Source organism: Rhinolophus sinicus, chromosome 14 (genome assembly GCF_057876585.1).
Source record: "Rhinolophus sinicus isolate RSI-liver-muscle chromosome 14, RSI-T2T, whole genome shotgun sequence".
NCBI lineage: Eukaryota > Metazoa > Chordata > Mammalia > Chiroptera > Rhinolophidae > Rhinolophus > Rhinolophus sinicus.
Window position 1 is genome coordinate 74,031,354 of NC_142514.1, and position 27,369 is coordinate 74,058,722.

Genomic DNA, 27,369 nt, shown 5'->3' on the forward strand with positions numbered 1-27,369 from the left:
ACATCATGCTTGGAGATGAAGCTCAAGGGAATAAAAGATGCAGGCAATTGAGGTGGGGGGAAGAAACCAGCAATGCATTTTCCAGGACTTCCCTAGAAAGAGAGCCACTGCATCATATCAAATCAAAAACTTTTGCCTATGGGAACTTTTATTACAGCTCCTATCAAAAGGATGGGGGGGGGGGGAGCTTTCCAGTTTTCACAAGTAAAAGAATGATTTCCAAATTATAACTTGAGAGCTCAAGAGAGGGAATGACTTATTTGGAATAAATGTGTAACACCTGGTTTTCTCAGAGGGCTTTTGTCCACGCTGCACAGTTATTTCTCTTATATGAAAGAGACAAATTATTAAGCTTTAAACACAATATCCCTTAGAATGTTCCACACATTTCTGCTTAAAGCCTGAGGGCTGAGGCTTGAAATAATGATTCCAAAGGTAAATAGGGGGACATCCGCTACTCATTCCAGAGACAAGCAGGGCAGTTGTACCCCACACACCAAGAAATGAAGCTGGGTGGACACAGCAGTCAACAGGATATCTGCCCATTGGGCCCACTTTCAGAATGTGAAGAGAGAAATTTCAGCCAACTGAAAAGGCCAGTGTCCTCACTGGAAAATATGGGGACCCATTCACCCAATGTAGGGTGCAGGGTTTATTTTGATTTTCTTCTTGGGTGTTGTTTTTGCCCTTTTGTCATTTTGTCAATGTGCTTTCTCCTTATCCCAGTGGCTCTTAACCCCAGTTGTACAGTAAAATCATCTGGAAAGTTAAAAAAAAAATCCTTCTAATATGCATCCAGATTTGAGAACCACTGTTCTATCCCCATCTGATTTCAACCTCAATAAGTCAACATTAAACTGTATCATTTAGACTTTTGATGAGATCTGCCAAGCAAGCTCTTTTTTTTTTCTTTTGGAGAAGTCCAAGAGGTTCTCGAGGGAACATTAATACATTTTCCATGGTGTGCCAAGTATACTCTGTTGCTATGTGCAGAGTCCCTAAGTATAGAAGACATTACATGTCCATGGTATGCGAATCGCAGCTCACTCCCATGGAGCCTCCGGCTCTCCACCCCCACCCCCACCCCCCGCCTTCTAATGTATGTCACAAACTTGTCCTGAGAGAAGGCATGGGATAGCATTTCTCAGGAGGTCCTATCCAATTTCCTAGCAATCTGTAACACAGGAAAGAGCTCTCTGCAGTCTGTCTGTCACAGTGATACAAACGCTTCTCACAGAATCCTCACCCTAAACAAACAAACATCCTGCTGAGCAGAGCTAAGCACATTCCCTGAACAACACCAAGGATGTGACTGCAGTGGCAATGCCTGCGGATTGCACTTAATTATCTCTTATCCTTACAGAAGATGGATACAATGAGCACCCCTCACCACCCACCACATCCACCCACCCTCATCAGCTGCCTGCCTCACCATTTCTCAGGTAATGAATATGTCTAGAGATGAATAGGGATAAGATTACCAGAATCTTAGAGCTGAACTACAAAAGTTCTTCCACAGTTGTCCTACACATAAATACAAATTTTTCATTTTGGGAAAAGCTACTCATTCAGAGACCAAAAGCCAAGAACATTGGGGGGGAGGGGGAAGGAGGAGGGGAATGGCAGCCTTAGATTTAAAGATACAGAAACTTTAATGATAAATTTTAAAACTGTATAGGCAAAATGACATTTAAAATTTTTGTTCAGTTTAAAAAATTAAGTCACTGTGTAGCTATATTAATTCCATCAACAGTACATTGCTTTTGCACATAACACAATCTTAATATTTGCTCATAATTTGATTTTAGAAGTGGAAACTCCATACAATGAAGACTCACATATGATAATAGCTGCTGTTTATTGAATGAGTGGTATGTACCAGGCACTATGCTAAGTGTTTTATTCCATTTAATTCCCTCAACCCGATGGAGGAACTACCGGCATCTCCACTTATAGATGAGTACATGAAGCTTCAATAAATAAAACATGTCCATAGTCAGCATGAAGCTAGCGGATGGCTGAGCTGGGATTTAGACAGAAGTCTGGCTGACTCCGAAGCCCTTAAACATTTCTATAAACTATTACAGTGTGTATCTTTTATACGTGAGTAATGTGCTGAAATGCCATACCCACCGCCATTTAAAAAAAGAGACAGGGAACCTGAATTCTAACTTGACCTTTAACCTAAGCAAAGCATCATTATGGAGTAGTAATGAGCGTGGGTTTGGATTCTTGTCTGATATAAACTGACGAGAGACAAGTTTCTGAATCTCTCCTGTAAAATGATAACTCTGACATCAGAGTTGTTGGGAGGACAAAACCAAATGGCATGTTAGACTCAGTAACTGTCAGCTTTCTTCCCTCTCCCAGCCTCACATTCACTCAACTAGGAAAAATAAACCTTATCATGCTGCAACAAAGGTCCTTAAAGACAAAAAAAATGATTAAAAAAAGAAAATGATTTGAAGTGAAAAGTTACGCTTTCAAGAAGCTGTGTTTCTGACCATTCACACTTTCATGTTTACTGAGTCCTGTAAGAAGTAAGTTATCACTTAATGCACATTGAGAAGTTCCTATTTAAGAAAGTGAACTTTATTGTTATTCTGAAAGCAAATTATCCTGACTCATCTGTTTTTCAACTCTGAGTTTTCTGTTTGGCTTGGCTTTATTTTGATTTTGACTCTGCGCTACAACAAGTCATTATTACACACCCATTAAATGTTCAGGCCTGCAGGGAATAAAAAATTTTTTTTGAAAATAGGATTCTTACCCCTAAGGAAGGTATAACATATGGTTGGCTTTTCTTAAAAGTAGAATGTGTGGATTAATTGATTAATTGGCACTTGCCAGTGGTTACGATTCAGAGAAGAGTATGACTATTAAAAAGTAGCAGGAAAGGCGTTCCTTTGTGGTGAGGGAACAAGCTCTGCACCGACTGTGATGATGAGTACCTGAATGTACAGGGATGATAACATTTCATAGAAATATACCCCTCAAAAACAGAATGCATATAATAACTGGTACAATCCAAAAAAGGACTCTATCTGAGATGACAGTGCTGTACCAAGGTCAGTGTCCTGGTTTTGACAATGTACTGTGGGGTTATGCAAGATTACCACTGGGGGAAACTGAGAGAAGGGAACATGGGAACTCGACTGTAATGATGGTGAGTCAAGCTACAGCAAAATAAAAACTAGCACTTTTTTAAAAAAGCAGGATGAGAACTATACCGATAAGCTGATATGGAAAGATCTCTAAAAACGCATGGTTAAGTGAAAAAAATGGGAGGTAGAGCACAATGTGTGTAATATGCTACCTTTTGTGTAAAAGGAGGAAGTACAGTGGTGATATAGTTCCTTGTGCAGCATAAAGAGACTATGGAAGGATACATAAGACACTGAGGATAGTGGTTTCCTGTGAGGGCTGAAAAGGAGGAATTTAGAGATGAGGCATGGAGATGGAAGGGAGATTTTTATACTTCTTGGGTTTTGAACCATGTAAATATAATAGTTTTCAAAACAGTCAAAGGTCAAAAATGAAAACAATTATATTAACATAACAAATAATATAAATGTAGAAACCTATGTCCGGTTCTTTACTGAACAATTTACATACATTATTTTTAATCCAGTAAACAGACCAAAATGAATTCTCTCTTTCTACAGAGTATAAAATGAAGACTTAAGGGTAATTTTTAAACCTTTTGCCTAACTAAGCCCATGCATGGTCTTTACACTCCCTTAATTAAGGTTTGCTGAACTACCACGCTGCTTCATTTTAAAAAACAAAAATTAAATTTATTGAGGTAATATTGGTTAATATTATATAAGTTTCAGGTGTATAATTCTATAATAAAGCATCCGTATATTGCAAGATGTGCTCACCACACAGAGTCTAGTCTCCTTCTGTCACGATACATTTGACCTCCCTTACCCTCTTCATCCTCCCCCTCTTGTAACCACTATAATGTTGTCTTTGTCTATGAGTTTGTTCGTTTGTTGCTTTCTGTTTTATATCCCACATATGAGTGAGATCATATGGTTATCATTGTCTGTCTAGTTATAAGTAAAATGCAAATGAAAAGCACAATGAGGTACCACCTGTTAGAATGGCTACCATTAAAAAGACAAGGAATAACAAGTGCTGGAGAGCGTATCAAGAAAACAGAACCCTTGTACACTGCTGGTCTGAATGTAAATTGATGCAGCCTCTATGGAAAACAGTATCGAGGTTCCTCAAAAAATTTAGAATGGAGCTACCATATGACCCAGCAATCCTTCTTCTGTGTATCTACCCAACAGTTTTGAAAACACTTATCTGTAAAGATATATGTACACCTACCGCGTTTCCCCGAAAGTAAGACCTAGCTGAACAATCAGCTCTAATGTGTCTTTTGGAACAAATATTAACATAAGACTCGGTCTTATTTTACTATAATATAAGACCCGGTCTTATGTAACATAATATAATATAACATAACATAATAAATATAATATAATACATATAATATAATATAATATAATATAATATAATATAATATTAGTATAATACCAGGTCTTATATTAATTTTTGTTCCAAAAGATGCATTAGAGCTGATTGTCCGGCTAGGTCTTATTTTCAGGGAAACAGGGTTATGTTCATGGCAGTATTATTTACAATAGCCAAGACATGTTAACAACCTAAGTGTCCTTTGATAATCAGATAAAGATGTAGTACATATACAGGTGGAATATTACTCAGCCATAATAATGATAAAATACTGCCATTTGCGACAACATGGATGGATCACGCTAAGTGAAATAAGTCAGATGGAAAAGGACAAGAACCATATAATTTCACCCATGCTGCGTCTTATCTCAGTGCCCGAAACGAAAGTGGCTACAAGTTTGAAAACATCAACATCTTACATTGAGAGCAATCTCTCAGTTATAAGTGGACACTGGTAGACTTTTCTTACAAACTCTCTAATACCAAATTTCTGAGTAAGGCTAATTCTTAATACTTTTAGTAAATTCTTTATGAAATGTAAATTCATAATGAAGTAATAACACCTTTTATAAAAATGCATAAATTCTTTTTTAAAATTTCTAAGCATGGTCTTTTTAATTTCCTTTCTTACGAAATGTGTTTACCTTTAAAGGTGGAATAAAAGGCACTGTGCTCAGAAGAAAACTTGGTCCTTTGGTACTGAACTTCTAAACTACTATGGGATCATTTAATATGGCATGAGTTTCTAGACAGACACACAGAACTGACTGTAAAAGCTCTGCAAAAGAATTTGTTGTCCAGCAAATGTTGCCCACACAGCTCGTAAGTTAGATGAACAGTGAAGTACCAGGTCAGTGTGGCATAGCGATCAAAGATACATGGTCTGAAGCCAGATGCCTGAGTTCAAGTCTTGAACTCTGCCAATTCCTGTGTCCTTGGTCATGTTAACTCCTCTGTCTCACTTTCCTCATTTGTAAAATGAAGTTATGTTGGTGTCAAACACATTAAGATGCTGAGAAAATTAAGTTACGTACTTACATGTACAAAGAGCATAGAGCAGTGCCTCATATATGCCAAGGACTGAACAAAGGTTAACTACTGCTATCATATAACTCTGACATATAGTACATGCCAAATAAACAGCATTAACTCAGGAAGGAGCTTGTCTCTGGTCCAGTTAAACTTAAGGAATGTGAAAGCATTATAACCTCAAGGTTGTTTTTAGAAGGTAGAGAAAACTTCAAAAACACCAAGAATGTGAGGATAGAATATACAGAGGGTGCCAATAAAAAGTATACACATTTTAAGAATGGAAAAATTGTATTAAAATTGTAATACTCAATATATACCAATAACAAAAGATGAATACTCATAAAATCATGTATATCCATTTTTTTGGTACCCTCAGTATACCATCTTCAGGTAGGTATGTGCTAGCAGTATGAGCTATTAATCAACTTTCCAAGATATAAGCCTGACTATCTAGAGAACCCCCAACTGTTTTCTGCATTGATGATTTTGATTAACCAGAGAGTTTAATTTTTCCAGCTGTTTTACATTTTTTAATGAAATTCCAAAATTTGTATGTTATGTCTAATGTTATTCTAAAACACAGATCTTTACAAATCAGATTGAAAAAAAAAATTCTATCCCAACAGGTCTTTTCCAGAGAAAGTGGGTCATGATGTCTAGTCAGGTGTGTTCTAAAATGGCTTTTATTGCCATTTGTTTACCTGTCCCCATGTGTTTTGGGGGACTCTTCATAACCCTTACCCAACATACTAACTCCAATTATGCTACATAAAAGGCTTTCTTTGCTATCAACAATATTTAAGTCATTAAGTCAGTATCAAAACCAGCCACTGTGTTTATCAAATAATCAGAATGAAATATTTCTCATAGGGAAGCAATTCAAAAAAATGATAGAGGAATCCTGATATTTGTATATCTATATTCTTACTAGCATTAGTCACAGTAGCCAAAAGGAAGAAGAAACCCATTCATCTCACTGCAGATGAACGGATAAACAAAATGTGACATATACATAAAATGGAATATTATTCTGTCCTAAAAAGGAAATTGTGATACATGCTACAACATAAATGAACCTTGAGAACATTATGCTAAGTGAAATAAGCCAGTCACAAAAAGAAATACTCTATGATTCCACTTATGAGATATCTAGAATAGTCAAATTCATAGAATTAAGGTAGAACGGTAATTGCCAGGGTCTGGAGGGAGGGTAGAATGCGGAGTCCGTGGTTACAGCGGTTCAGTTGGAGAAGATGAAAAAGTTGTGGAAATGGATAGTGATAAAGGTTTCACAATAATATGAGTGCACTGAATACTACTGAACTGTATGCTCAACATGATTAAAAATGGTAAGTTTTATGCTATGTATATTTCACCACAATAAAAAAATATTGAGCTCCTGCAACACATACACAGAAAAAGGAGGAATAGGTAGTTGTCAATGAATTTACGGTGAAGAAACGTTTCATCTAGATAATTCTGAGCAAGATAGAGCCTAAGGTACTATCACCATTGCTTTTATTATTTTTTGAAAGTTGGGGGTACGCGCCTTTGTTTTAGCTAAAGAGACCTCACTTTCATATGAAAATAAAGTAAAAATTAATCATCAAAAAAAAGAGAAAAATATTCAAACTCTAATCATATTCCTAGTCTCAATCACACCACACTCAAGTTTTGTTGGTAACTGTATCTCCGGCAGAGCAGCAATAGCAAAAATTACAGGAATCAAAGCTACAATCTCAAAATGGAACTTAAGTCATCCATAATCTTTACTGTCAAAGCAATTCCTAATAAATTTCAGTTAGGTTAATCCCATTAAGATCTAACATTGTTATCCTTTTTAAGTGAAAACACATTTAATTAGTTCATAGGAACGAAGAGGCAGTCTGGTTCTGCCACTTCAATATCCATTTCTCAGGTCCTATGGACATGATATGAATATGGATAGCACTGCTTGCTTCTGATATTTCACTTTTCTCTCTTTCCCCTTCCCTGTAGCCTTAATTACTGACATTTTATAGTACCTTGCTACTAAAGTGCTTGGAAGGGGTGAGTAGCTCTTGGGAAGTAAGGAAGATCAGTAAACTATTATACTACTCCCCTCGTGACACACCTTCAGTGACGTAGGTTCCATCCTGAAAAGCCAGTCTGCTGCAGATCTGACCATCTCTTTCTTTTGAAACACTCAAGAAAAGCTACCCGGGCAAACTATCTTTGTCCCTAGAAAACAGTAGGAATGTACACTGTAATCCTGATCTCAGGATTGAACAAGAATAAAAAATGAATGATTTCATGGGCAGAAAGATGGACAGGACAGGTGAAAGTCCTGTACTGGTTCTGATAAAGCCTATGCTTTTCTATGGCAAGTTATAGTCACTGTTATAATAAATAAATAGAAAACAGAAGGTAGTGTGACATATAATTGTGAAAGTTGGGGAGTGCTAGAAACCAGAATGATCAAAATCAGCTCATGGGGATGTCTCTAGAAGATCTTTAACTCAATTTATATGTCTGCATGAAATATAATCACTACCTGTAGAGTCAACCCCTTGGCATTTGTATACTCATCTGATTTAGTATGATCTGGAAGGATAAACAAAAACGTTTCAATATATTTGAATTATTTTTCTGATTCTTCAAAGGTAAGGTATTTTTCATTTCATTCTAATTATAGGTTTTGCTGGAATTAAAAACAGGTGGCAGATGAATATTTGGTATTGCTGGCAGTGAGTTTGCATATCAATAGAAAACAGAAATTTTCTAATCACATAAATCATGTATTACAATCACATGAAAAATAGCTCTTCAATTTCTCTTAGCAAGAAATGTTTTTTAAAAGCTCTAAAAATTAGAGATTCTCAAGACCAGTACCTCAATAACCTGCTTATGTTGTGTTGAGTCTACATGGTTTGGGAAACACATAAATGTATATTTGTTTTCCTAAAAGGCACATTAAATAATCAACCGTGACCAATCAGGTTTTAAACGTCTGCTGTCAATTAAGAATAAATTCCTGAATTGATTCAATTTTTTCCCAGTTTGGAAAATAAAATTGGGTCTTTATTTCTGCCACATCTGCCTTCAGCAAGCAGAAGTAAAGGGCATGGAATAAAATAAGCGCTGGCGTCCAGAAAAGCTTACCTCCTCCCCATATTTTTTATTGGAAAAATAAAATTTGTTTTCCAGTAAGATATTTCATTTAAAAAAAAAAAAAATCTGTTTCTACTCAAGGCTAGAGTTCTATTTATTTTTAAATGAGGCCCACAAAACCTCCCAAGTGCAACTTAGATTTACATCTGGCTAATCCTCTAAATGTGAGGACCAAGTTCATGCTGTTTATTTCTAATGAGTTCTGTGATTTTTGGATAACACATGTGAGAGATAGCAAATTAACTACTGCTAGTCAGCAGCAAGCAAGCAAAAGATGTCTTGGGAAGGAGTGTGAGCAAATCCTGCAAGTCAATTTCTAATCACAGTTGCCAGAAACTTGGGGGGGAAGGTGATAAAACCTGCCAAGAAAAACCAGTGGTAGAACTTGTTTCCCTTTCCCTTTTCCATGGAATATTTCAACACTCAACCAACAAATACAGCTCAATCTTTCCTTTCCATTACTTCGGGACTGCAAGGAAGGTTCTGGCCCCACTGATACTATTAGAAAAATTAAAATGCCTCACACTGCAAGATGTAACATCAGTCTCTCTAATTTCGCTTCCTGGAGCTGTATCTACTTACATGAAAGGATCTGCCGAGGTGAGGTGGGAGGTCACTTGCCAGCTATAGAAACACATATTCCCCCCTTAAGACACCTACAGTTGGGTAGACAAATGGTAGTCAAATCTCCTTACCTAAAACTGGCCAGATATATTGTGCAACATATCTGTGCCTGCGAAAAACAAAGCAACAAACAGAAAAGGCTATATAGATAGCAGAAAAATACCCCCCATATTGTCACTAATAGCTGATGAAAGCACTTAACTGACGTGCAGCGTAAGACTCCCAAGAGTGCACTCTTGCAAGATATTTTCAGTTATTTCTCATCTGAATCTCAAACAAACACAAGTCTAGTGGTTCTGAACCATGATTGCAGTTAGAATCATCAGGAGAGCCTTTGAGCCATGCTAAGGCTGGGACCCCACCCCTTTCACCACCTACCCCAACCCACACACACCTCCAACTCAACTGGAACTGGAATCTCTTGGGGTCAGACCAGTTGACAGTGTTTTTTAAGCCACCCAGGTGAGTCCACTGTGCAGGCATTGGTTGAGAACCACACCCTTAGAACTGTAGGCATACCTCTTTTTATTCTGCTTCGCTTTATTGCGCTTCACAGGTGTTTAGTTTTTTACAAAGGGAAGGCAAGACGCTCCCCAGCAAAAAAGATTATACCGCACTTTATTGCCATAGTCCCTTTATCATGGTAGTCTGGAGCCCAACCCGCAATATCGCCAAAGTATGCCTGTATGCACTTTTAAAAAGAAGTGCATAATTTCTCTAGGAAATACATTATATCTCCAACTTCACTCAGTCTGCCCTGTCCCAGGAAGTCCTGACCATGACCTCCAGCCCAGCTGCACACAACCTTCCGAATGCGGCAGCAGGCTAAGTTGAAGGCTCTCCACAGGCAGAGGTGGAGCAGGCTTGGGATAAGCCCCAAAAGACAAGGAAAGGCTTGGCTCCATATCGGTAATCAAAGAGCAAAAACTCCCGTTCTCCTCCATTCCCGTTTTCCTTTATTCCTTCTGACACCAAATATATGTTTCTTTTTCACACCAAGCAATCCTCCAATTTTTGACAGACACTGAGTGGGTGTCCTACAATGTAATTCAATTCTGACACTCACTGTCCAAAGTGAGCACAAACCCCACTGGTTAAGGGCTCAGTCTCACAAGACTGCTCCCTACTTCAGATGCCAACTGCAAATCCAGGTTATCACCCAGTACGTCCGATCAACCAGCTATAAATCAGGTGTCCCTACAGCCCCTTCCTCTGGTTCTATAATTTACTAGAACAGCTCTCAGAACTCAGGAAAACAGTTTACTTACCAGATTACTGGTTTATTATAAAGAATATAACTTAGGAACAGCCTGACGGAAAGCTCCTAGGGCAAGGTATGCAGAGCTTCCAAGCGCCAGTTCAACCGGAAGTGCTCCAAACCCCTTCTTATGGAACCAGAAGTTTTCCAAACCTCATTTTATAGGGCAATTAAGTAGGCATAATTGATTAAATGATTGGCCACTGGTGATTAACTCAACCTCCAGCCTTCCCTGAAAGTGCCAATCCTCTAATCACAGGTTGTTTCCCCTGGCAACCAGACTCCCTTATTTAGGGGTTTCCAAAAGTCAACGCAGTAACAGAAACTCAGGTGTAGTTGAAAGGGACTTGTTTTGAATAACAAAAGATGGTTCTTTTACCTTCAACACTCCAGAGTTGTTTCAGGAGCAGGGGCAATAAATATTAGAACAAAAGATACTCCTATTGCTCTTAGGAAATTACAAGGTTTTTAGGAACTCTGGTCACGACACAGGGACAAATACCAAAATATATATTTCTTAGTATATCACAGTGACCAGGGGTAAGGATTTTGAGTCTCAGTACATGTTGCTGTGTTAAACACAAAGACAAGTGTAAAATAGGGTGTGTAGAGACTGGTGGTTCCTTAACTCTACTACCGTGTGTGTTTCCCCGAAAATAAGACCTAGCTGGACAATCAGCTCTAATGAGTCTTTTGGAGCAAGACTTTATATAAGACCCGGTCTTATTTTACTGTAAGACCAAGTCTTATATTAATTTTTGCTCCAAAAGACTCATTAGAGCTGATTGTCTGTCTAGGTCTTATTTTCGGGGAAACAGGGTACGCATTGGAATCACCTGGAGGGCCTGTTAAAACACCCCCATCCCACAGTCGTTTATTTAGTCCATCTGGGGTAAGGTCCAACTATTTGCATTTCTGACAAGTTTCCAGACAGACAATGCTGATGTTGTTGATCTCAGGACCACACCTTGAGAACCACTACTCTAGACTAAACTTCTGGTACCTTCGAATATGTGAAATACCACATAGAGATGTGCTTTTATTTTTCCTGTTTTATTCAGATATAATTAACATACAGCACTATATAAGCTTAAAGTGTACCACATAATGATACTTTAGAAAAAAAGGGGGGGGGAATGTTTTTTTCTTGGTAAAAACTCTTGGAATCTACTCTTAACAACTTTCAAATATACCACACAGCAGAATTAACTACAGTCATCATGCTGTATATCACATCCCTAAGAGATCTGATTTTACAGTATCTGTCTCTACAAGGGGAGTATTCAACATTAACTGGATACTTGATTTGAATGAATTATTGTTAACTCTTGTTTTAGGTGTGAAAATAGTATCGTATTTGTTTCAAAACACAAAGAGTTCTTATCTTTAAGAGATACACATTGAAAAAAAGATTAAAACACAAAGGATAGAGAGTTGACATCTGCCATGCACCTCCCTCTAAGGAGGCCAGGAAAAGAACCAGGGGAAGGGTGACCATTAGGATCTTTGGAGCAGCCCAGGAAAGAGCAAGCACCAGGCTGTAGCCACAAAGAGAAGCAGTTTGAGCCTTTATCTGGAAAGCTTCCCCATCCACAGTCTCTTACCTGAACTGAACATGCTGGGTGTTAACGCTTCTGTAGTATCCTGAGTACTAGGAGAGAAAGGGAAACTGAGTCAAAAGTTGTAAGAGTATACTGAAGGACACAGTAAAGTTTCAGTAGACAGCTCTGTCTACCTTGTAGGATCCTACTGGAAATTTTCGAAAGTTGATTGTTTATTAAATTATACCTTTAACACTGGCCTTGATTGCTCTGGAGCCAGGCCAGGAACTTGCTACAAAATGCTAAGGCCTCCCTCCACCTGGAGAAAGCTGGAAGCATCCAGCGAGGCATGGTTTTACCACCAGCTCTGCTACTCCTATTCTAGGGCACTGCAAGCACGTCACTCATTTTTTGTGGGCCTAGACTTCATTATCTGGAAAATGAAATGTTTTAGATGTTCTCCATAGTGACTCCCAAAGCTAACAGAATATTTCTACACTTGAACACATACTCACCCTGGGGATGGAATCAGAACGAAAGAAAGGGAACAAACACGAACACACATGCTAGACCCTAGATAGTGATTTTCTGTAGCTTATTTCATGCAACCTCCAAAACCGTTTTGTAAGGTTGGTCTCAATAGCAAGAGAAGGCTGTGGACAAAGAGACTGGCTGAGTTTGTGCAGTAACTTGTCCAAGGTCATAGAACTAGCAGTAGCAGAGCCATAGATCAAAACCAGGAGCTGGCTGACCCCAAGGGGGAAGTGTTTCCCACTACACCGTGGGCGATTTACAGAGTGCCAGCCCATTACTGGTAGGGTCACATCAAAGCCATGGCGAACTTTGACTCCAGGACTTAAAAAGATAAGCAAGATGTTATCAAGGGTTAAGTTTGTTTCCTGCACCCAGATTTATCTTTTTAAAAATTCTGGTATTTTGTGAGAATGTATTTATCTACAAAAAATTGCCCAATACAATATCCAGCAAAATTAGCTTATAATATCTCTAATTTCCTTATTCAAAAAAATGTATTTTCCTTTCTCTAATATTTCTCATTTAAAAAATAGTCTATAACAACAGGTTATGTCTGGACACAATAAGGAAGAAGCTTGGAGGTTTTGCTCTCTTTTAAAGGTTATACCCCCAAAATACTTATTTTCTAAGCACCTCATTCCAAAAGCAAAGTTTTGGGCAAGTCATGGCAAGTTCAACTATTTCACATAGTGACTATTTTTTTTAAGAAGAAATAATTTTGTACGGGTTAAGCAATATACTACATTCCTGTTATACCAAGAAGGTGGAGCAGCTTCAGTAGGTGAACACACCATGTCTCCCTGAAAATAAGACCTTGCTGGACCATCAGCTCTAAGGCATCTTCTGGAGCAAAAATTAATGTAACACCGGGTATTATATTATTATATTATATTATATTATATTATATTATATTATATTATATTATATTATATTATATTATATTATATTATATTATATTATATTATATTATATTGCATTATAGTAGACCCTGTCTTATATTATATTAAAATAAGACCTGGGCTTACATTAATTTTTTCTCCAAAAGATGCAGTAGAGTTGATGGTCCAGCTAGGTCTTATTTTCGGGGAAAGACGGCAGTTGCCTAAAGCAACTGTCTGGCTCACAGGGGCTCAAGGTCATCTTTCTCTTATATAGGGGTTCATGTAATTGGCTACACACATTCGTCTCATGAATCAGATGGCAAGACAGCCTATTAGATCACTCGTCTGATCCACGACTCAGCTGCTCTGTTCCTGCCAAGCCTAAAATAATTCAGCACTATCAACCTCCCCCATCAAGTACAATTAATTTTATGAAATGGAGAAAATAAGCATGGGTAAATAAAATGGTGGATACACACTATGCAAGGCAGAAAAGACCAACTGTGCACACGGAACCAGCTGACCTGGAGGTGCTAATGAGGGAGTTCAGTAAAGACAGCATTAAAAAGTAGACTACATTTAGCCAGCCCTAACCCCATTCCAAACTTTTCTCCCACACCACAGCAGGAGGGCCTTACTAATTGGAATGTGCAGAGCACGTGGCCTGAAACATGTTCAGGCAGCATCCTGAATATCTTTCTCTCTCTCTCTCTCTCACACACACACACACCAGATTTCTTAGATCTTAAAAAAAAAAAAAAAAATCTAACTTTGCTCAATAATAAATGTGGTTTTAAGAATTAAAGTACATGTTTGTGTGACGGTGAAAAAAAACAACACAGGTGGAAATAGCTTTTATAATACAAATTTCCCCATAAGACTGGTGGTAATGACCAGAGGTAGAAATAACAAAGCTGAGTGGTGAAAGGGGGCCCTCTAATCACATTAGCTTGTAGTTCTGAAGGAAGACGGTGGCTCTGAATTTCTCTTTATACATCGCAGTTTCAAAAAAAATCCCTATTTTCTTAGTACATCTTTATGTAGGGAAGCCTGCATGCCTTTGAAGCCTCAACACAAAACAAACAAGAGTCTTTACAAGTCCTGTCTGACCACCCAGGGAGAATCAAATAGTATTTTTTTCTCCAGTAGGCCACCCCAGGATACCACGAATAAAAAGGAAAATGAGGAATTCATCATGTAACCGGGGATATATTTTTCTAGTGTAGTAATTACACTGTTTTAATCTAAATATTATGGTATATTTTGCACTAGCAAAACCAAAGGAGTGCTAATTATTTGTTTATTGAGCAAAAGAAGTATTGAAATAGCAGAAAATAGGTTAAAGTCGAGGGAACAGCAGAGAGGGGCAAGATGAAGGAATTTTCTTCGCAAAATCCCAAAAACTGAGCAGCGGATTTAAAAAGTGCTGATGTTCAGACTGGTGGAGCCAGGGCTGTGTGCTCCTTAGTGTAAAACCCTGGATGAAACTCTCAAGGGCTTAGACAGCAGGAGACATTGGGAGGAGTTTCCTCAGCATCACACTGAATTGCTGAGGTAGATGAAAGCATGTTACAATCATAATGAAGTCTCACAGTCATAAACATCCTGAAATGTATTCTTCTAATCATGTCTGTCCCCACACAAAATCTCCATTTGGGCCAAATAAAGACCTGAGGGCCAGATGCTGGGAGCCTCTCCTAGGAACCCCAAACTGCCTTCCCAGGCTCCGTTTCTACCATTAGCATTGGGGCGCACAGTGCCCCAGGTCCCCTGATGTTCCTGCTATTCCTCAGGGACACAGGCACTTCCACCAGGTCATGCCAGTGAAGGTGGTATTTTACTCACCTGAGTTGTCCTGCTCCCTCACTGCTTTACTGCCTCAACCTTTAAGACAGAAGGATGAAATGGGGTGAACAGGCCTCCTTCTCAATCACAGTTCTGTGGCTGAACAGCCTGGAGGCTTTGGACAAGTTACTTACTCTTATTCCCTGCCTCAGTTTCTTCATCTGCTAAATGGAGATAATAAAGCCTATCTCATTGTGAAATTTAAATGGGAGGAGGATGATAATCGACTGACGCTCATCAACTTAATAAGTGTCACTTCCCTCCAAACTAAATGCCACCTTCCTCCAGCCCTCAAGCATCCCTTAACACCTGCAGCCAAAAATAACCCCCCCCACCCCCGTCTCCAAATTCTCCCCCCAATTTCACTGTAGCTGTGTTTGGTTCCTGATCACATTCTAATTGCATTACTACTAGCCCTCCATATGTCAGCACACCTACTAGACTGTGTGCTTTTTGGAGGTGGGACCCACGTTTAATTCATGTTTGTATTGTTTCCAATGTCTTGCACATAATCAAACTGTAAGACTCTTCAGGATTCTAGAATTAACAGAATCCTTTAACTAATCTAAACAATACCTATTATTCTATAGGTAAGACAACTGAGTCCAAGTGAGATGAGTAACCACACTACTGGTAAGTCATAGAACCACTTCCTACATGACAAACATGAATGGGAAGACGGATGGACGGGTGGACACGTGGACATAGGCGCAGACCAATCAGTTATAGGATCCAAGATACTGTCAGCAATTCAAACCCCGACCCACCATATAGTGGCAACCTCACCACTCACGCTTTCTTCATTTACCAAAAATTTTTAAATGCCATATCTTTAAAATTCATTACAAAATCCAGATCAGGAAAATTTGCCCTGCAAAAGAGTATGAAATAGAATTCCTCTTTAACAACAGGATCTCTTAATATGAAATATAATTGTATTCAAAACTTTTCAGATAAAAAGCAGCTCACCCTCACCTTGTGTAGCTTATTTACGCCACAACTTTTAATGAAAGCCAATACCATGTGCCAGTCACATGTTTTTCCCCACAGGAAGCTCACAGACAGACCATCCTTATAAAGAGCTCACAGCTAAGTGTCATTTCTTGCTCTTCTGCTCCATTCTGCCACCTCCATCTGTCCCGACATTATGCAATAAAGTGCTGTACCAGCATGATAAACCCCATCACAGACATGAGAGAATTATGGAAAGGCAGATTGCAAAGCACTTGGCAAACACTTAAATCTGAAGGTTCTGGATATAGGAGCCCATTTCCCTTCACTATAAGCTTCAGGAAGTGTTGCAATCCTCTCAGATGGCAGGAAGCTCTGAACTAAGACTTGGCACATAGAAAGAACTTCCCAGAATGCCTCCCTACACAGCCACGTGACTGACAGGAAACAGCCTCAGGACACATTCAGTAGTGTTGCTGCGCCATGTTCAAAAATGCACACCTCTCTCCATAGCTCTCAGAACTTTGAAATTGACTGAAAATGTGACGTGGGTATCACACCAAGTAAACAAATGGTGGGATTGTTGAGCCTGGAGATAAGATGTAGAAAGCAAGCTCATAGCAGTTGAAGACAAAACACAAAACAAATTACATAGCATTGGTGCTAATCACTGTCCTTTCCCTGGCAAGGTTCCAGGCCCCTCTGGGATTATTTCAGGTAATTCAGGGAGGCCTTCCCTGTTGTACAGGATCCATCTGAGATGACTATGATGATGGTTCAAATGTCGCTTGCTCAGAAGTTGTCTGTGACATCCGTCTAAAACAGCACTTCTGGCAACATCTCTATCCCCACACTCTGTTTTATTTCTTTATGGCAATTATTATTACCTAACATTAAATTTTATCTTTTTTTCATGATTGCCAGTCTCCCCTACCAAAACATAAGCTTCCTGAGGGCAGTGACTGTTTTCTTCACTTCTATGTTCCCAATACCTAGAACTGTACTGGCCACAAGATAGGTGATGAATAAATATCGATTAAATGAATAATTGATACCCACTTCCCAGATAGAAACCTATTAATATAGAGCCATTGTTACTAAGTTACTAACAACAATGGTTTCTCTTCCCCAAAACAACAGTATTGGGTATAAAGTAACACCCGACTTGAACTGGTCTCTCCCTACTAATAATACCTGAGGTAAGTCATGAATAAACCAGGAGAATGGAAGAGGTGCTTCAAATAATTATACTGGGACAGTGGGTGTGCAATGAGAGTGTGCTGGGCAAGCCGGAGTGTAGTGTCACTTTAACCTGGAAGCAAAACCAGATTCGAGGAGGGTCACCACTGACGAAGGTCACTGGACCCCTGCAGATGCAAAGGGCACAACAACCTGGTGCTGGGAACAAACAGGCTGGAACTGAAGGATGCCATCCCACCAACGGATGAGAACCTGCGAGGGGTGACATTTTCTACGTGTGGCTACAAGGGCTCCACTGAAATCCAGAGTGTAAGACAAAGTTAAAATTGCACTAAGCATGACTATACTTAGGACAGAGACAAAATCAGGTTGGAGGCCTGCTTCTTAGTAGAAAGTGTGCCTGTTGATCAATATACAAAGTAAAAGTCCTCAGCGAACAGAGTTCTATGTAGCAAATGAAAAAGAACGTTTTTAAAATAAGAATATGTACCTAAAATCGCAGTAATTTTTGCATGCCAAGTTTTTAAAAAGCATAACACACCATATACTTTGTACGCATGTATCTTTTCTTCCTTCTACTATAGATCATCTTTTCGGTAAAACCCAGAAGGAGGTTAACTATTAACTTAGCAACATACAGGCTTTTTAATTCTAAATTACTTTAACTTTTCACAAGCACATTTGTGCAGAGCAGAATTTCAGTTCAGTTGCAACATACTACCTGAGAGAAGATTTTCTTCATTTTTCTTGCTAATTCAGGAATAACTCAACAACGTAACAATTGCAAACTGGATTCTAATCTCCATTTTTTCCCAAATTGAGAAATTTTTCTCAACAAAATTGCTTTAGATGAATACATTCTAAACAATAACAATCAACTGCAATAGTTCTACAGTTTATATTCATCCTATGGACAGGATGGTCCATTTGCACTATATGTGGAAGAAAACGCAATACGCACATTACAAAATGTCCTGTTTTCTGTCCGTAAGCAAGCCTCAACGTCCCCACATATGAAAATGCTGGTTAGAAGTACTTCCACCTTCCCTAAATGGTCCCCAGACAGGAGATGGAAAAGAGGGAGATCATTACCACCTAGAAGAGAAACAGGCACAAATAAGTAGTAATTGAGGGAAAAAGAAAGGGAGAGAGGGAGGAAAGAAAGTGTGGAGGGCCTGAACTAAAACATGAAGCAGCGTAGGCCGACAGTAAAGCCAAGGTAGAATTCAGCCACAAATGACCTTTTGCATTCTAATCACAACGAACATCTCAGATAACCTTCAAACCAGGAACCGGTTTCCTAGCACAGAGCCAGGAGGCTCTTGGAAGATCACTTGAGCCATTTTTTTCGTTTTCTTAAAGAATAGTAGTAACACCTGCCAAAATATGTCCTTGACCTGCCCATCTATCTTTTCCCTCCCCCTCTACGAGCTCTCCTCCTATCTCTCATGGTAAACAAACCCACTGAACTCCCAGTTTCAACCATCAACAACAAAGACATTTGTAAGGGCTTGTCAACCTGTGGCCCCGTGCTAGACATTATACAAATAGAAGTTAACAGACTCAGTCCTGTCTTTGAGGAACTTCCCAAAGAGGTTACTGTTTGGCTTTATAAATTTTACCACCAGAAAAACTTCGGGTCCATGTCCTATTAACAGCAGGTCTGTGGCTTTAGGTACAAAGGGCAACACATTTTATAAGCCCCTATAAATTCTCTCTCGACCTCAAGCACTGCCAGTGCAAGCACGAAACGGATTTCTAAACTATGAAACCAACTCATTGGAAGGGGATATCCTCCTTTCCTCTTTTCCCAATGCTTGGTAGTTGGTTTTGCAATCCTGAAAAAACATGGTCTTGTGCAGGACCCAGCCAACCAGAGCTCAATACATATCTGAAGTATGTCTTCCTGACACACGTTAAGTAATTATATTCCAGGATAATTATGCCAGACACGTCACTTCACTCAGGGAAATGTTCAGGAGCAAAAAAGTATGAAATAGAAAATAGAAAGGGGCTCTATGGTTTCTGCTTTTCAAGGGCAAAGGAAGTTTTCCTTTCAGTAAATCCATGTTAAAAGTTCATTATTCTTCAGCACATTTCTAATCTCATGTTTTAAAATACCGTAAACTCTAAATTATCTTAGTCCAGAAAATAAAAATTTCTGGGATTTTCTTGTAGAGAAGTTCAAATGATAGAAGAACATTTGATATTTTCAGTTTTCCTTAAGATCAGAAGGACTTTCAGAATAATGCATTTTCTTTTTCCTCAACAAAGGGCATCTGCAAAGCTTAGTCTGCTGAAAAGAATGATTCTGACAGTCTTAATGTATTCTTTTCAGGAAAGGCCTGTTCAGAGAATTCCACAGAAAAAAACATCAATACCCCAGGACAGCACCAATCTAAATCATTATAGCTTCTTGTAAATAAATGAGGACAATGTATTTTCAATATATTCTAGATATTAGATTGAGGGAGAAATGAGTGATAATCTTGAATATTACATATGTTTCACTTTCCCTTGATGTACCAATATTGAAACAAAGATTTGAAAGATTTGCCAGTGTTTTTAAAGAATACCTTACAGAAAAGGCATTTTCAGAACCCTGCTGGAAGACAAAAATATCCCTAAGGCAGGATATATGAAATGGCCTCATCATTGTAACTAAGAACAATAACCACAATAACAAAATAATCATAGTATGATATTAATATATCGCGGCACCTTTCATCCAGGACTATGAATGCTTTATAAACGTTCTGTCTCGCTGCAATGACACAACTAGGAAATTAGAATATGAGGAATTTTAATGACTTGTCTCAGGTCACTGGTTGGCTGGAGTGGTAGACCAAAATGCAAATTCTTTATTGTGGTCTACTGATCTAAAAAGCAACCACATTAACTCTCAATTAAGAATTAGGAGAATCCTATTTCAGAGCCATTTTCAAAGAAACTGGTATTAGTCCTTCCATTAAATTCTGATTTTGCCCCCTTTTTCTGTTTCCATTGCCCCCACCACAGCACAGGTAAGATGGAAGAAAATGAGAAAGTCCCTATATAGCCTCCCTGCCTGAAACCAATCTCTATCTATCTATGTCTGTCTGTCTGTCTGTCTATCTATCTATCTATCTATGTATCTCTCTCTCCTACATCTCTCTAGCACAGAATAGAAAGCACAACTTCCTCAAACACTGACTTTTATCATATCCTTCCCCAGGACGGGAAGCATGATGGCTCCCCATTGACTACCAGAATATTTAAAGTTCCCTATCATCCACTCGTGCCTTTGTCATTCCTGAGCACACCCCTAACACAGGACACCTCCAGTTCTCCTCATTGGTCCCCAAAGGTGTTGTCTGCCCTGTAGTTACCTCTACCTAGAAAACCACCATATTTCTTCTTCCTGGGTTTCCTAAATACACACCCAGTAATCAAGATACTAGAGTTGAAAAGAACCCTGCAGCCCACTTAGTCCAACCCTGCCACCCTCTCCACACAGCCGGCATTGTAGACACCCAACTTCTCCGTCACACTTTCAGCGATGAGGAACTCACTGATCTGAAACACAGTTGCTCTGTCAGGCATTTTAAGTGTGCAAAAACTCTTATTTGAGCTAAATCCTTGTATGCTCCCTGGTGCATACACTCAACAGGCCCAACTTTGCACCCTAGATTGATCTGTAACAAATTAACTTGTTCTGTAACAGAACAGTTTTTGCAATGTTTGAAAATCTGTATTATGTTTGTCCTTAAACTTCTCAGCCCTGAGCTCATGCACTGTCATCCTTCAACTATTCCTCATAGGACCTGGTCTAAAGACCCTTGGCCATCCAAAAACCCTCTAATTTGGTACTATTAACATTATTCATTCATGTGTACAGAGAAAATGATATCTTTACAGCATATTCAGAAAATAAGAGTTTTTGGGAGCGCTGATGAACTGGGGGACCCTTGGTTCAGGCCCCTGCCCAGAGTTGTGGGGATGGATGAGAAATCTATGCTAATTTTATTGGTTGCTCTTTTAAAATCCAGCACCTGTCGCTTCTTGGCCTTTTGGCTAAGATCAAGTATAAAATCTGGCTCCCCAAATTGAACACATTTGCACAGACCATCTCAAATCCAATTTATTTCATCAAACTGTCCCCTAATAACTAAAGCCAAGACTCACTTTTCCTCTTTCTGATTGCCAAGTGTATAATATCTGCTTGAGCTGAATATGACATTGACATCATGAAATTTGACTATATTTACTTAAGGATTTTACTAAATGAGCATCTTATTTCATGTGTGTCAGATTCAGTTTCCCAAAGTGACCACAGTTTCCTTAGGGGCTATGTATCCTTGGCATCATTATGCCTACAAGTACACAGTACTGGCCTGGGCACATAGTAGGGCCTCCCCAAAATATTTGCAAAACTGATTATGCAGGCTCTGGACAGGAAAGCCATAGCTTAGAGGCTATGGTCTGGTTCAAAAGATATAAACCTCACCTGCAGAGGAAGTTTATCATTCTGCCTGTTTATTCAGGCAGAATCTAAACAATGACACAGACTTTTAGACTGGGAAACTTAGTACAAACAAACGCTTCCAGACAGGTCCAGATTGGAAAGGAGAGCCGCGGAATGACTTCTCCTATCTGGGTTATTAGGTCCAGACACTCGTCACTCAAGTTATAAACACTATTAAATGACGTTGCATAGTTTTATTTAAAGCTATGTTTGCTTTCAGATTAGACTTTAACATTTAACAAATTTCCCACCAGAATATGGTGGAGAGTATTTTGATTTAAGCTGTACTTCAAGTATGAAACTCAAGCTGTGCTAGTTAAAACAGACTCTAGTTATAATTCACCATACAGTCAGGTCAATACCCTTGGATACTCCTAATCCTCTTCCTTGAGGGCTGAAATGCCTGGGAATTCAGCGAATATACATGTTCTTCCTTGATCAGCAAGCTAAATCACAGGGTCCTAGGCAAATACTTGCCTCACTTCTCTGGATTCAACTTGACTTATCCCTCTACCACTCAGCTCAGAATTCACCTTGGAGAGAGTGGAACTTAGAGGTAACAATCCTGCCACAGAAACAGAGCAGGGCCTTGCTCTCCTGGAGATGTGAGCTTACTCTTTTCTTTTTTTTCCTCCTCTCCCACCTCTCTTGGTGCAAGTCTGTGAATTTGAAACTCATAGATTAACGAGAAGTCGGCACTGGTCCCTCTGGACTCGATCCATTTTTAAGTGAGCTATGAGAACTTGGACAGTTTACAGATCCTGGAAGAATGAAATATGAGGAGAGAAAAGGAAGTTTGACACATGCAGAGAAACTGATCTCTGGGGTTGGGGAGAAGCTAAAAGAAGGGAAATATTAAGACAGGAGGCATAATACAAACTTAATTGACTGATCATACCACGGAAGAATAATGACTGGCTTCTCCATTAAAGTTTGAAAGTTGAGCAGTTAATATGAACTTCTAATTTCATGCAAAAAAAAAAAAAAATCTTGTGGCTAAGGGCAGGTGAGGGACATTAGCACTGTCCTTGAATTCATCTTCACATTCACTCTGTCTGTCCTGTCTATGCAAGGCAGTGGGAATGGGTGGAAGGTGGGGGGGGAGGGGGGAGGGTAAGATTTTTCATGGAAGGTAAAAATAGTGGCACTGCAAAACAGACCAAGTTTGCCCTTCTTACCTTTATGAAAGCCAAGCAGAAAAAAAAAAAGTGGTAATTCTGGGATGACTTGGGAAAAAGGGCAAAGCAGGCCTGGGGCAAATTTTTCAAGCAGATCTTCGGGGGACAATTAAATCCAAACTCTGGTTCTATTTCTGAAAACAGAATTTCTATACAAATCTATTCAATTCACTAGAAGCCAACATTATTCTGAAGTAAGTGCCTCCAATCCATGAGTTTGGCCGATAGGAAGGATCTATTAATTTTAATTCTATAGTAGTGCCTTTAAAAGTCTGAAGGGTAGATGGTGTGGAGACAGCAAATTTCATTGTTCAATCCATATTAATATAAGCCGCAAACAACTGGTAAAGAAAACAAAACTCTTCATTCTAGTCTACCTTAATATCCATTCTTTAAAAATCAGTAAATAACCAAATTTGAAAGAAATGAAAATGTCAAATTAACACCTAATTGAGTGCTGTACACTTAGTAGATGCTCAATAAATTATCACTGCGTGAACCCCTGATTTCTTAAAACCATCAGAATGTACTAAATAAAGACAATAAATGGAAGATTGCCTTCTCATGGGCAAGGAATGTGGAAAAAAGAAATCAAAACTATATTACTGCTTAAGTCTCCCACAGGACCATGAGCAAAGGAAATGAGAATCTAAAAATGTAATAAAAACATTTCATGATTCACTGTACTTATGCTGTATTTCTTTCAAATTAACTGATTCTGTAATCAGTTGCATCACCACTGTGAAATGAATATGGCTCAGAAAGATAAATGGACATTGTGTGAGCCGGACTAAAATTGTTGGGTGAAAGTTCTTTTGAGACCATGGGCAGGTAATACAAGTGCTATAATAGAATATTAAGAGAAATACTTTCAATCAGGCTACCTCAGTATGAACTGTTGCACATACAGGGTTTTTCTGAGTGCACATAATTCTCAAATTTTCTCCACTCTCTACCATGACTAAGATTAGCTTCATCGTCTTGTCTTTCCACACTCTGTTTTTGCTGAGTATTGTCTATGGGCATGGCTTATAATTTTTTCATTTTTTTTCTAGAGACTTCCTATGCCACAAGTATGTCTTAGTGGGGATATCACTTTACATTTAGAAATAAACCAATCTTTTCCAAATCACTTAACTACAAATCCATGGAAATATCTCCATTTGGGTAAGCACTTTATAGTTTTCTCATGTTCCTCTTGTTAAAAGAAATTAAATTTTTATCTTCTCACTGACCCATTTTAATTTTTTTAAGGCACAGTAGTCGTGCTGTATAAGGTTGCATTGTGCTGTCCAATGATGTCAAACAAAATAAGGCCAAGTGGACTTCAGACAAAAGTATCAGACTTCACCTGAGTTTTAAACAACAACAACAACAAAAAACCCTCTCCCACTAAAATAATTCAAAGGGTGAGATTAATTCTGTATATCTCTGGAAGGTTTTATTTCTCAAATTACAAAAGTGACGATGGTCAACTCGTAAATAGAGAATATACACCACATTTTCTTCTCGGCCATGTTTGTACTGGACTTCCCAATAAATCCATTTTGTTAAAACACTTTTCATTCATTTCAACTTTGGGGCCAAAAATAAAGACATGATATGTTGCTCTTTGTTGCATGAAAAACAATCTTCAAATGACTTTTACATGATGACATTTATGTAGATTTGAATAAAGGAACTTGAAATTTTTGATCCCCGTAGGTAAAATAAAATAAAAAAAATTAGGTTCAGGCAGACCAAATTATCAAGGTGTTCATAGTGGTAAAGAAAGCCGAGACTGACTATTCTCTGGAAACAGGACTACATCTTGTACCAAATCTTCTGGAATACAGGCTCCAATTCTGCACACAATATAACAGAAAAATATGCCTTGGAAGATGCCCTGGTGGGAAGGCTTCCTCAGAGCTTTAGGACACCCAAACACATGCAGGAAGCCTGACAGGCTAGGGAGGGAGATGGCCCCTCTTGCGAACCTGGAGAGCAGTTAGGGAACAAAACCCCCTATGACTGAATACGCACAGAGATGAAGGGCAATGGACAATCAAACGCAGATCTCTCCTTACGAGAAGAGAGGCCAGCCCACGCTGCAGAAGACCTCAGGGCAGCCCACATAATGCTTTGTCTTGTTGCTATTTGTGGACCTGTAAAAACAGAATGTATTGTGTCTGTTTGGGGTGCTTTTCTCTTCAGCTTTTCTGTTGAAAAATGTTACATGCCATGTCTAATTCGCACACACAGGACTCCCTAGGGTTAGTGGAATTTTTTAAATAAATAAAATATTAAATGCCTTCTCTAACTCTAATTTAATTAGGAGAACTGCTACATTTTGTTGCTTTTTTTTTTTTTTTAAAGGAAACTCCTTGAATAAATGATGATACATCCATTCCATTTCATCAGATGGTACACTGCCATTTGTAAGAACGAGAAGATCTAGAGGTTTTGGTTTGGAAAGTAATCAAAGCGTAGGGACATGTGGGAAGAAAGGCAAGAGGCACCAGAAGGGGTGCCTGGCCTGGTGTAGGTTTAAAACATTTAAAGGAAAGGAGGGAGGAAAAGAGGGAGGGAGATGTTTTAAACAGTTGATTTATAAATTGAATAACATCTCTTGTGTGAACAATTTAAAGTTTCAGATTTGGTCAGTAGTGGAAGAAAAATACTATTACTGAAAACTGCAATGCAAGCTTTCACAAACAAGGTTAACCTGCTTAACAGGTATGAGTTCATTTCTTTACAACTGGCAAAAAGATTCTTCTCCATTTCTGAGTTATTCTACTGATTAAAATGACATAAGTAGAAGAGCTAGGATTCTCCCCCTTACACACACTTTCTGGCCCCTTTACACTATAATTCTTGGGCAACTTTCCCATACAAACTTATTTTCAAAACTCATGAGAAGAATTTATTCAGACCAGCACATTCCAGAAAGAAATAAGAATTTAGTCACGCTTCTTTCTAAGGATTTAAAATAGCCCTGGCCCCCTAGCCCTAAGGAATTCAAAAATCACAGTTTTATATCATTTCTATTGCAGACCCTAAAGCAATCCTGAGGAGAAAAAGAAAATAAATAACCTCTAAGTGGTTACTCTGAGTTGGGGTGAGAAGGGAAGCAGACAATTCTTATTTCTCTTGTCATCCATTAGAACTTCCAGAATGTCTAACAAGATAAATTGTCATAAAGTAGCAAAAGTGTTTCCCTTCCATAAAGGTGTTGGCTATGAACAAATAAAATATTTACAAGGTCTTAAAAATGCATATTATTCCTAGTTTTGCTCTCTTAGTAGGCAACCATTTTGAGACACTTACTCTTCATTATTGGAACAATAACCACCCATCTGAACAGTTAACACAAAATCCTTTGCAAATATTTAGTGAATAAATTATGCTGGATCATTTTACACTAGAGTTATACCAACATCATTGATCATTTCTTCTTTATCTCACCCTCTCCTTCAAAAAAATAAATAAAATTTTACTTAGAGAAACTCTTAGTTCTAATGTTTACCTATCTTCTGGGAGGTATGTATTTTCTTTCAACACAAGCCCTTTCTTATCCTAAATTGCACTCTGCCAGAATCCACAGTTTTAGTGCTATCTCACTTTTAGCCACTCTGAATCCTACTCGTCTTTCACAGACCAGCTTAAATCATACCTTACTCCCTAACAATGCTGCCTCACTCTAAGCACCGTTTCAGAAGAATTCCTGTTTCATTGTTGTTATCTGTTATTTTGGCAATTAACTATAAACTCTTTCATCCATAACTTTAATGCATCAAATATCCAAGGACTGTCTTTCCATTCAACTCCAGGTTCCAAAGTGCTTAGAAGAAGCAACTATGACACACTTTTTTCTTTTCTTTCCCTACCACCTACCAGGCATTCAGCCAACACTTCCTGAATGAATACGTGAATGAAAAAAATAAATGATCACACACCATGCCTCTTGAACATGAGCTTTAGAATTAACCACCCATGTGTTAACGTGATTTTCCCACAGATGTTCCAAAGCCCCCTTAAATTATCCAGCTAATTAAAAGGAGCAATGTCTAGAATGTTAAAATAAAAATAAATGCAAAAGATTTGTTATATGTCTCATATTAATACAGTACATTTAGAAATATCACCTAATAAAAAACAATGCAGTAATATTAATATTGTAGGGTAGGCTTTAGGTTTTGTTCTG

The 27,369-nt window shown here is 38.5% G+C and overlaps 1 long non-coding RNA gene across 7 annotated transcripts in view; it reads right to left on the reverse strand.

Annotated features, from left to right (window-relative positions):
* Positions 1-27,369, reverse strand: part of LOC141572137 (uncharacterized) — a 408,385-nt gene that overhangs the window by 308,216 nt on the left and 72,800 nt on the right. For 2 of the 7 annotated variants that reach the window (XR_016018668.1, XR_016018671.1), the window contains exon 3: positions 12,157-12,203. The exons of the other annotated variants lie outside the window; for them this stretch is intronic. This is a non-coding gene — a long non-coding RNA (uncharacterized LOC141572137). The remainder of the gene's footprint in view (positions 1-12,156; positions 12,204-27,369) is intronic. 7 annotated transcript variants of the gene reach the window in all.